The sequence below is a fragment of the Emydura macquarii genome, unplaced genomic scaffold, assembly GCF_026122565.2.
Source record: "Emydura macquarii macquarii isolate MOO-44397 ecotype Brisbane River unplaced genomic scaffold, CSIRO-AGI_Emac_v2 contig_1790, whole genome shotgun sequence".
Taxonomy (NCBI): Eukaryota; Metazoa; Chordata; order Testudines; family Chelidae; genus Emydura; species Emydura macquarii.
Genome location: NW_027131927.1, coordinates 16,646,722 through 16,655,502, shown reverse-complemented (window position 1 = coordinate 16,655,502; position 8,781 = coordinate 16,646,722).

Here is an 8,781-nt window from a genome sequence, read left to right as displayed (position 1 = left end):
GGATGGGTCAAAGACCTCATGTTTTTGTGAGTATGTCTCTTTACCCAGCAGTGATCGATATGTACACATACACAGACGCATTATGCAGCTTGCACGTGATTCTATCTGTGTACAGAATTGCTGCATGCCAGAATATAGACATACATTAATGAGTCTTTTGCAGGGCATATGTTTTGTGGGTATGAACATCAGCAACAAACAAAAATGTGTCTCTGTGTATAAACCTTATAACATCCTGACAGGAATTTCTAAGTCCATTAAGCTGACTTGGCTAAGTGGCCAAATAAGTATTTAACAGGGTGCATAATTAATTTGCAAAGGGGTGTCAAGGCACAGAGGGGATTTGTGTGCCTAAAATGTGCACACCTGATTCTTGTGTTTTGAGAGTTAGGTGTAGTGTAAGAGCAAACTGGGCAGGGAGATAGCTAAGCAGATTGTGTGGCCTGAAATGTAGGCATTTTCAGGGCACACCTAAATTGTTAGGTCCTCTTTCAGGGTCATCTCTAGTACCAGGGCAGCACTGAGGAGGCTGCATAGAGAGAACAGCTGAGGCTTCTGCTGATGGAGGAAAAGATCAGTAAAAGAAAACCCAGACAAGAGAGTGTTGCAGATTAGACACATATCATGAAAACGAGCAAGGTACAGAAAGAAAAGGGAAATGCAATGGGAAAGAACAGAGAAGGAGAGCAGAGGGTCCCGCTTTATTTCTCCACTGCCTTTCAGTGAGTGGCTTTGAAGCTTCCAAAGGTTGTACCTCACCAATCAAGTGCTGTGACATACCCTTATTATTTGGCAGACTGGGCAGGGACACTGATCTGGCCCACATCTGGTGTCGGTGACAAAGGTAAAGGTGGTTGATGGAGGGGATGATGTACAGGATGCAGCACGTGTTGTCACCACAAACCCAAGATATCTCACTAGGCTCCCTGTGCATCTGAGGCATTGGAGACGAATGTGTCAGTCTCAGGTACTGGGTGAGCAGCTGACTCAGTGACACCACTAAGGAAGTCCGTGCTCTGACAGATTCCTTCATGAAGTCAGTCATGCTGGGCCTTTGCTACCAATTTTGTCGGGCGTGCCAACTGCTTTTGGGCTTTTGCTGTATGTTGCTGCCTAGTTTGCCTAACTTCCTGTAGAACTTCTCCAGATTCTTCTTCAGGATGTGTGTCTCTGGATGCTCAACTTCAGATGCATGTGCACCTCACATGCCTTTGACTGCTGTATCCATTCAGCCCTCTCATGCTCCTTACGCAGCCCCATGACCCCGCACCTAGGCTATGTAGGGCTGCATGGGTGAAACACCCTCAGTTCCTTCTCAGCCATCATGGCCTGAGATGGAGCTTTAGATTGTCCACCTTGAGCATGCCTCAGCTAAAAGCTTTTTCTCCTAGTTGCTAGTTTAGTTTTAGATAGTTTTCTAGTTAATTAGTTAAATTACTTTAGTTTAGTAGTTGAGAGGGTCAGTTTTGTTCCTCTACCCTCCCTTGGAAAGGCATGCCCGGCTCACCAGGGTTCAAATGCTTCGTCACTTGCCAGGAAGCCATCCTGGTTAGCAACGGCCACTCCAAGTTCCTTCGCTGCCCTCAGAAGTGTAACTTCTCACTGGCCCTTCAGTCTAGGGTGAGGAAGAGCCAGAAGATTAAACTGAGGCTACTAATGATGGAGCGCTACCTTTTCCGCACTTCAAAGCCAGGTCAGGAGGCCTTCCCCCATACACCAGTCTCCCAGTAGATCCAGTGCCCCTTCAGCATCGGCTCAGCTCCACAAGTTGACTCCAGAGACCTCCTTGAAGGGTCCTAGGAAGAGAAGCTCTGACTCTCAATAAGGAGCCTGTTTCTAAAAGTCTCCCAGTAGGTTGACGGCATCAGAAGCTTCAACCTCTTGGCTCAGTATTGTATATGCAAAGGACTCATCCAGTGCCGGCAAGGCTGGAATGCTCCAAAGTTATTCCAAGAGCAAACACGGCTCCAACTAAGCCTCAGTACCATGTGTACGTGACCAAGAAAGCAAGGAGAAACATTACTCCAGACCAGTACTGTTGGGCTCAGCTTTACCATCAGTACCTCCTCCAATGGGTTCCTCAGTACCGTGCAAGCCTAAGTGCCTGACCCCTTGGCACCCACTCAAAGAACTCTAAATATTCAGTATTGTCTATATCTAGAGACAAACACACTGTCGTGTCAGTACCGCCTCTCCATTTGTTATCACCAGAACTTAGACACGCAGAGGATGTATTGGTGACAGATTACCCAAAATCTCCCCTGCTTATGGGTACTAAGTCCTCTTGGTACCAAGATCCACTCAGTCACTGGATTCCCATTTGTCTCCAGTACCGCCAAATTCACCACCCTTTTTGGCTGGGGCTCCTTCACTAGATGATGTCAAGGATGATGATAGACACCTCCCTTCAGTTTCTTCTATCTCAGTGCAGGGCTTCCTTACTTAGCCATACAAGAACCCTGTCTTTAACACAAGTTTCTATATCAACCTGTTGGAACTCAGAGCAATCAGGAATGCCTATTTTCATTTTCTGCCTCTCATCAGGGACAAGTCAATCAGGCTCACATGGTAAATGTGGCCTGCATGTTTTTATCAACCAGCAAGGAGGAGCAAGTTCCACTTTTCTTTGTGCCAAAGCAATAAAGTTGTGGATCTGGTGCATAATCCATTATATACACATTTTGGCAGTCCACTTCCCGGGTATTCAAAACACCACAGACGGTGGTCTCAACAGACACTTCTCCCAGGAATACGAATGGGAGTTGGACTCTTGGACCCTCCAAAACATATTTCAAACTCAGGGATTTCCAAAAGTGGACCTCTTCGTCATCTCCATGAACAGGAAATGTTCAGCTTAAGAGGTGGTCTATGCCGTCCTTCTTCCTACCTTGGATGAAGGGTCAGTTCTATGTGTTTACTCCAAAAGCTCTAATACTGAGAGTGAGGAACAAAATCAGACAGGACAAAGCCAGGGTTAGTCTAATAGTCCCAACTTGGCTGAGATAAGCGTGATACCCTTACCTATTTCACCTGTTCTTCTGTCCAGCAATCAAGCTTCCAATCATACCTCATCTCCTTTCCCAAGACACTGGTTGATTGTTTCATTCCAACATAGAAGTTCTCCACCTAATGAGGTGGCTCCTCAATGGTTCATGGAGCTAGAGTCTTCCTGTTCTGCGGTGCTATGAGAGGTGTTATTAAACACTAAGAAAGAATCGACCCTAAATATTTACTTTCAAGTGTGGAAAAGATTTAGCCATTGGCTTGAACTCCAGTGATTTGTACCCAACTCTTCCTCACTCTGTTATTCTGGATTACCTGCTGGAATTGAAGAAAACAGGATTATCAACCAGCTCAGTCAGGGGTTTCCTTGGCCCTGAAACAGCCTTTCATTCCGCAATAGAAGAATTCTCAGTGTTCTCTCCCTCAACAACTCTAAAGTTCATCAAAAGCTTAGGGAACCTTTCTGCTCAAATGAAAGGCTCCCACCTGGCTTGGGATCTCAACCTAGTTTTCAGACATCTCACAAGACCTCTCTTTGAACCTATGGCGACCTGCTTCTTACTTAACCTGTCTATGAAGATGGCCTTTTTGTTAGCCATCACATCAGCCAGAAGAGTTGGAAAAATTGAGACCTTAATGGCAGACCATTCTTTCACAGTATTCTTCAAGGATCAGGTTTCCTTACTTCCACATCTTAAATTCCTACCTAAGGTATCATCCAAGTTTCATCTTAATCAGTCCATTCATTTGCTGTTTTTTTCCTGAAACCACATAATTCTCAACAGGAGGCTTCCTTTCATATCTTAAATTTCAGGTGATCATTGGCCTTCTATCTAGCTAGGACCAAATTATTTTGGACATCTTCTAGACTGCTTGTTTCCGTTGCAGTCAGATCTAAAGAATCCACAGTCTCCACCCAGAGGCTATTGAGGTGGATCTGTGGGTGCATTATTTCATGTTATGATACAGCCAGCATTTGACCTCCTTGCAGTGTGTTGTCACACTCTATGAGGTTGCATCAACAGATGTGCCTGCAACTGAGGTCTGCAGAGCTGCTATATGGTCTCCAATACATACCTTCTCCAAGCACTGTGCCCTGGCCTATGCATTTAGATCCGACGCAGCAGTTGGCAATGAGATTCTGTCTTCAGTTCTCAACCCAAAATCCGACACACCCTCCTCCCCCGGGGATACCGCTGAGGAGTCACCTGACGTGGAGCATGCATAGAGACACTATTCGGAGAAGAAGAAAAAGGTTACTTACCCTGTGTAGTAACTGTGGTTGCTCCGCTATCCGCCCTCCTTCTCCTCTGCTTCAGTTTTTTTTGTGGGACTTTGCAAAGGAATTGAGGGTGGGTCGCCTGCACAAACCTGTGTAGCCTCCGCCTGGTTTGGACCATTTGCATATGGTAATCTGATATGCTGGAGGCATGGCCTTTGCGCTCTGCTAGTAACCAATCAAGTGGATGCATTTTGAAAATCACACTGTCAGCAGGAGGCAGGTTGGTGTCCCTGCATCCCCTCCAGCTCAGCACGCCTCAGCTTTGATTAGTGCACAGTGCAAGCAGAAATCAACCCAATTCACAAATTAGTCACTCCCAAAATTGCCTTCTGAAGACCAGAGTGTGCACATGTGCACGCACACTCACACACACAATCTTGGGCACACTTTCCGTAGGCTCCCTCTCCCTCCTCACTTTACCTTCTCCAATTCACTCTCCTCTGCTCATCCTCTGAGCACCTCTCCCTACCTTTATGTGGCTTCTGTCCCTCCACCTAACTGCTCCAAGCAAACTGCCTTGGAAAGTAAGTAGGAAAGGAAACTGAGTTTGCAATTTAGGCCCAAGAGGCATTGCTGTGAGGTACCAGTGACAGGGCAGGCACTCAAGGAGCTGTACATTTCTTTTACCCCGCTTTCCCTTTTCTCGTTCCTCACCTGCTTCTGCTGGCCTTTGGTATCCAGCTGTACCTATTGCTCCAGTGCAATGCAATCTAGATTTAGGCATTGTTCTCAAGCAGCAAGGGAAGAAACAGTTACCAGCAAGGCCAAAAGGAGTCGTCACCTTCCATTCCATGGTCCCATGCTCTAGACACCATCTAGGCTCTGTCCTGAAAGGCAAAGGACACAGAATAAAAAACAAAACAGAACTCCTTCCCATTTGAACCATGGAGTTTAGTGTAAACAGACATTAATTACCATGGCAGCAATACAATCTTGTAATATGACTACTTTATGGACCTGATTCTACTCTTTCTGACTTCAGTGAGAGCGGGACCTATTCGAATCAACCCTTATGAACCTGGAGGAGCTGGAATACTGCCTGACTCACAGGAAGGAGGCTGCCATCTCTGTGTAGTCAGAATGGTTGAACTTTGATTGCGTTCCGCAGGACAGATGTACACAGCAGAAATGATGATTATGGCAGCACCTAGAAGCCCCAATCAAGACTGAGGTCCCCTTGTGTTAGGTGCTGTACAACCACAAAAAGAGAGATCAGTCTTGCCCCAGCAAGTTTACCATCTCAGAACACAAGATAGACAAATGATGCGGGGGGGGGGGAACAGAAGCACAGAGAGGGGAAAGTAACATGACCAGGGTTGCACAATGACAGTGTTAGGAACAGAATCCAGGTCTCCAGCCCCACACTCCAGAGTCCTGTCCCTGGCCCTACTTCCAGAGTTGAGGCTCTGCTCATTTATTAGCCACTGCAGGAGATATTAGTGTAGTGTAAGGGTCTGAAAAGAAAGGAGAAATAAATCTGGAACTGCATCCTCTAGTCACCAATGTTTCAGCTCACACCTCTGAGCATTGGGGAGTCTTGGCAGGACAAACAGGAATTAGCAGTGTCCAGTAAGGGCATTTTCTTAAAATAGGCCAAAACAAAATTCTCAGCATTCTTGTGGTAGTTTCTGCCTTCTTGGGATTGCAACATGATAAACAAAGTCACAGAAATGATGTCAAATGGCAGATATTTAGAGTATGAAAGCCTTCAAGATACCTGTGACGTATCTCTCTCTCGTCCTTCTAGTTCATTTCACTCTACCCCTTCCCCAAAGCAGTACGGTCCCAATCCTGCAATCAATTCCATGTGGACACCATAGTTCTCATTGCCAGATTGGGGCCCTAGCAGTTTAATTTGTGAGATTCATTCATCGCTTTTGTTGGATAAGAATCTCAAACACAAGTTAGAAGAAAGACTATTTTAAATGCCCATCCTGCATAAGAATTAGAGATGGGTTTAGACGTGTCTCACTATTCCAGATTCCAGGCAGTTTTCAATCTGAGGTTTTTGTTTGCCCCATTATAGAGATTGGGCCATCTGTGGAATTCAGAGGTGGATTCAGCATTGAATTCCTAAGCACACGCCATTCAGAGATGTTCAGATCTGAGCTTTTGCTTCAGGACAATACTTAAAAATTGAGATTCACAAAAAATTTTGCAATGAAGACTGTGTGATACATTTATCTGATGAATGTCTTCAAACAGATTGTGATTTCCTCATTATTTATGTCTGTTCATCTTTTTTCCCCTTCTTTTGCTCAATGGATGAATTGTGAATAATTCACTATGCACATTTAATACTTGATATTTAAAGGTCAAACTGGGTGCTTAGTCATGACTGGTCAGAGAAGTCAAATAGTATTGTTTCTGTTAGAATCATAGAATCATAGAATATTAGAGTTGGAAGGGACCTCAGGAGGTCATCTAGTCCAACCCCCTGCTCAAAGCAGGACTAACCTCAGTTATATCATCCCAGCCAGGGCTTTGTCAAGCCTCACCTTAAAAACCTCTGAGGATGGAGATTCCACCACCTCCCTAGGTAACCCATTCCAATGCTTCACCACCCTCCTAGTAAAAAACTTTTTCCTAATGTCCAACTTAGACCTCCCGCCCTGCAACTTGAGACCGTTGCTCCTTGTTCGGTCATCTGCCACCACCAAGAACAGCCTAGCCCCATCCTCCCTGGAACCCCCTTTCAGGTAGTTAAAGGCCGCTATCAAATCCCCCCTCACTCTTCTCTTTTGCAGACTAAACAAGCCCAGTTCCCTCAGCCTCTCCTCATAAGTCCTGTGCTCCAGCCCCCTAATCATTTTGGTTGCCCTCCGCTGCACTCTCTCCAACTTGTCCACATCCTTTTTGTAGTGGGGGGCCCAAAACTGGACACAATATTCTAAATGCGGCCTCACCAATGCCGAATAGAGGGGAATAATCACTTCCCGTGACCTGCTGGCAATGCCCCTCCTAATGCAGCCCAATATGCCATTAGCCTTCTTGACAACCAGGGCACACTGCTGATTAATATGTAAGCACTTCCAGCACAAATACATATGATATTGAAATTTGATTTCTGCAAACACTGATTACGGTGGAATTCAAAGGTTCATGGGAAGCAAACAGAAAAGGGTCACAAAAAAGGGTGATGTTTTCACCCTGTGTGTTTAAAGCTGATCTGAATTTCTACTTTAGTGTCACAGTGGTTTGTCATGGATCTTAGCCTTTTGTGCTAGACGCTGAGACAGACTGTGATATTATACGGCCAACATCTGTGTATTAGATGTTTTTCTAAACCACATGTTCTAGTTCAAACTGAAATTAATTCAGAGAAGTCCTATGCCTTGTGTTATACAAGAGATCAGATTAGATGATCACAGTTATCCACTCTGGCTTCATAATCTGTAAACAGTTAAACTTGCAACCTATTATCAAATGTGATTTTTGACTTTGTCTAACTTTGGCATACACAGAATACCATTCTTTTGGCCAGAAATGTCTGTCTTATACTGGCAGACTTTTCTTTTCTTTTCAGTTCAAGCAAATGATTTCAAAGTTAGGAACCTGTTCAGTTTCCAGTGCCTTCTCACTTTTACAAAAAAAGTATTTGCCTTTGTTTGATGATGTATATCACTCAAAAATAGCTCAGCTTTTGGCATTCAAATGTCTTATGTAATTTAACCCTGATTAATTGAAGCACGTAAGTACATGCTTAAAGATAAGCCTGTGTTTAAATCTTATTGAATCTGTTGGATTTAAGGATGCGCTTAAAATGAAGCATGTGCCTAAGTGCTTTACTGAATTGGGGTTTAGAAACCCTGGCCAACACCCATTTAAAATCAATCAGTCTTTCCATTACATTTAATGGGTGTTGGATTGGGCCTTCGTGCAGTATCAGAGGGCAGAATTTAGTGCTTGAACACTGAAATAATTTATCAGTTCTCAGCAAAGCTCACTAGATATCAGTACTGAAAGTCACTATTAATACTGAGAGACTAAGGGCTCAGTTATGGCTTTCGCAAGCTGACCCATGCTGGGGGTAGGAAGCAATGGAGGTGGCAGTGCCTGTAAGTGTTATGAAAAGTATGGTCCAGTAAAACCCGCCTTAGCGACCACCTCTGAAGAGAGATCACCTGTCACGAATGACTACTTGCAGAGGCCATGGAACATTTTCCCCCTATAATTTAACTGTGAAGAAAATGTGAAGAGCGATGACCTGTCACCTGCGGCCAGTGACCATGTTTTGTTATTCCCACCATAAAAACAAACCTGTAGGAGAAATGGATCTTTCTCACTTCTGCACAATATTGCTGGCAGCGGCACTGCCTTGAGAGCTAGGTGCCTGGCCAGCAGCCACCACTCTCCGGTGTGCAAGCCTTTGAAGACAGACCACTTCTTACCAGCGACCACTTTTGCTAATTCCCATGAGGGTGTCGCTCATTGCTGGTTTTACTGTATAGCTAGGGGCAGGGGGAAGGTTGCCTTGCTACTCCTGTCCAACACAT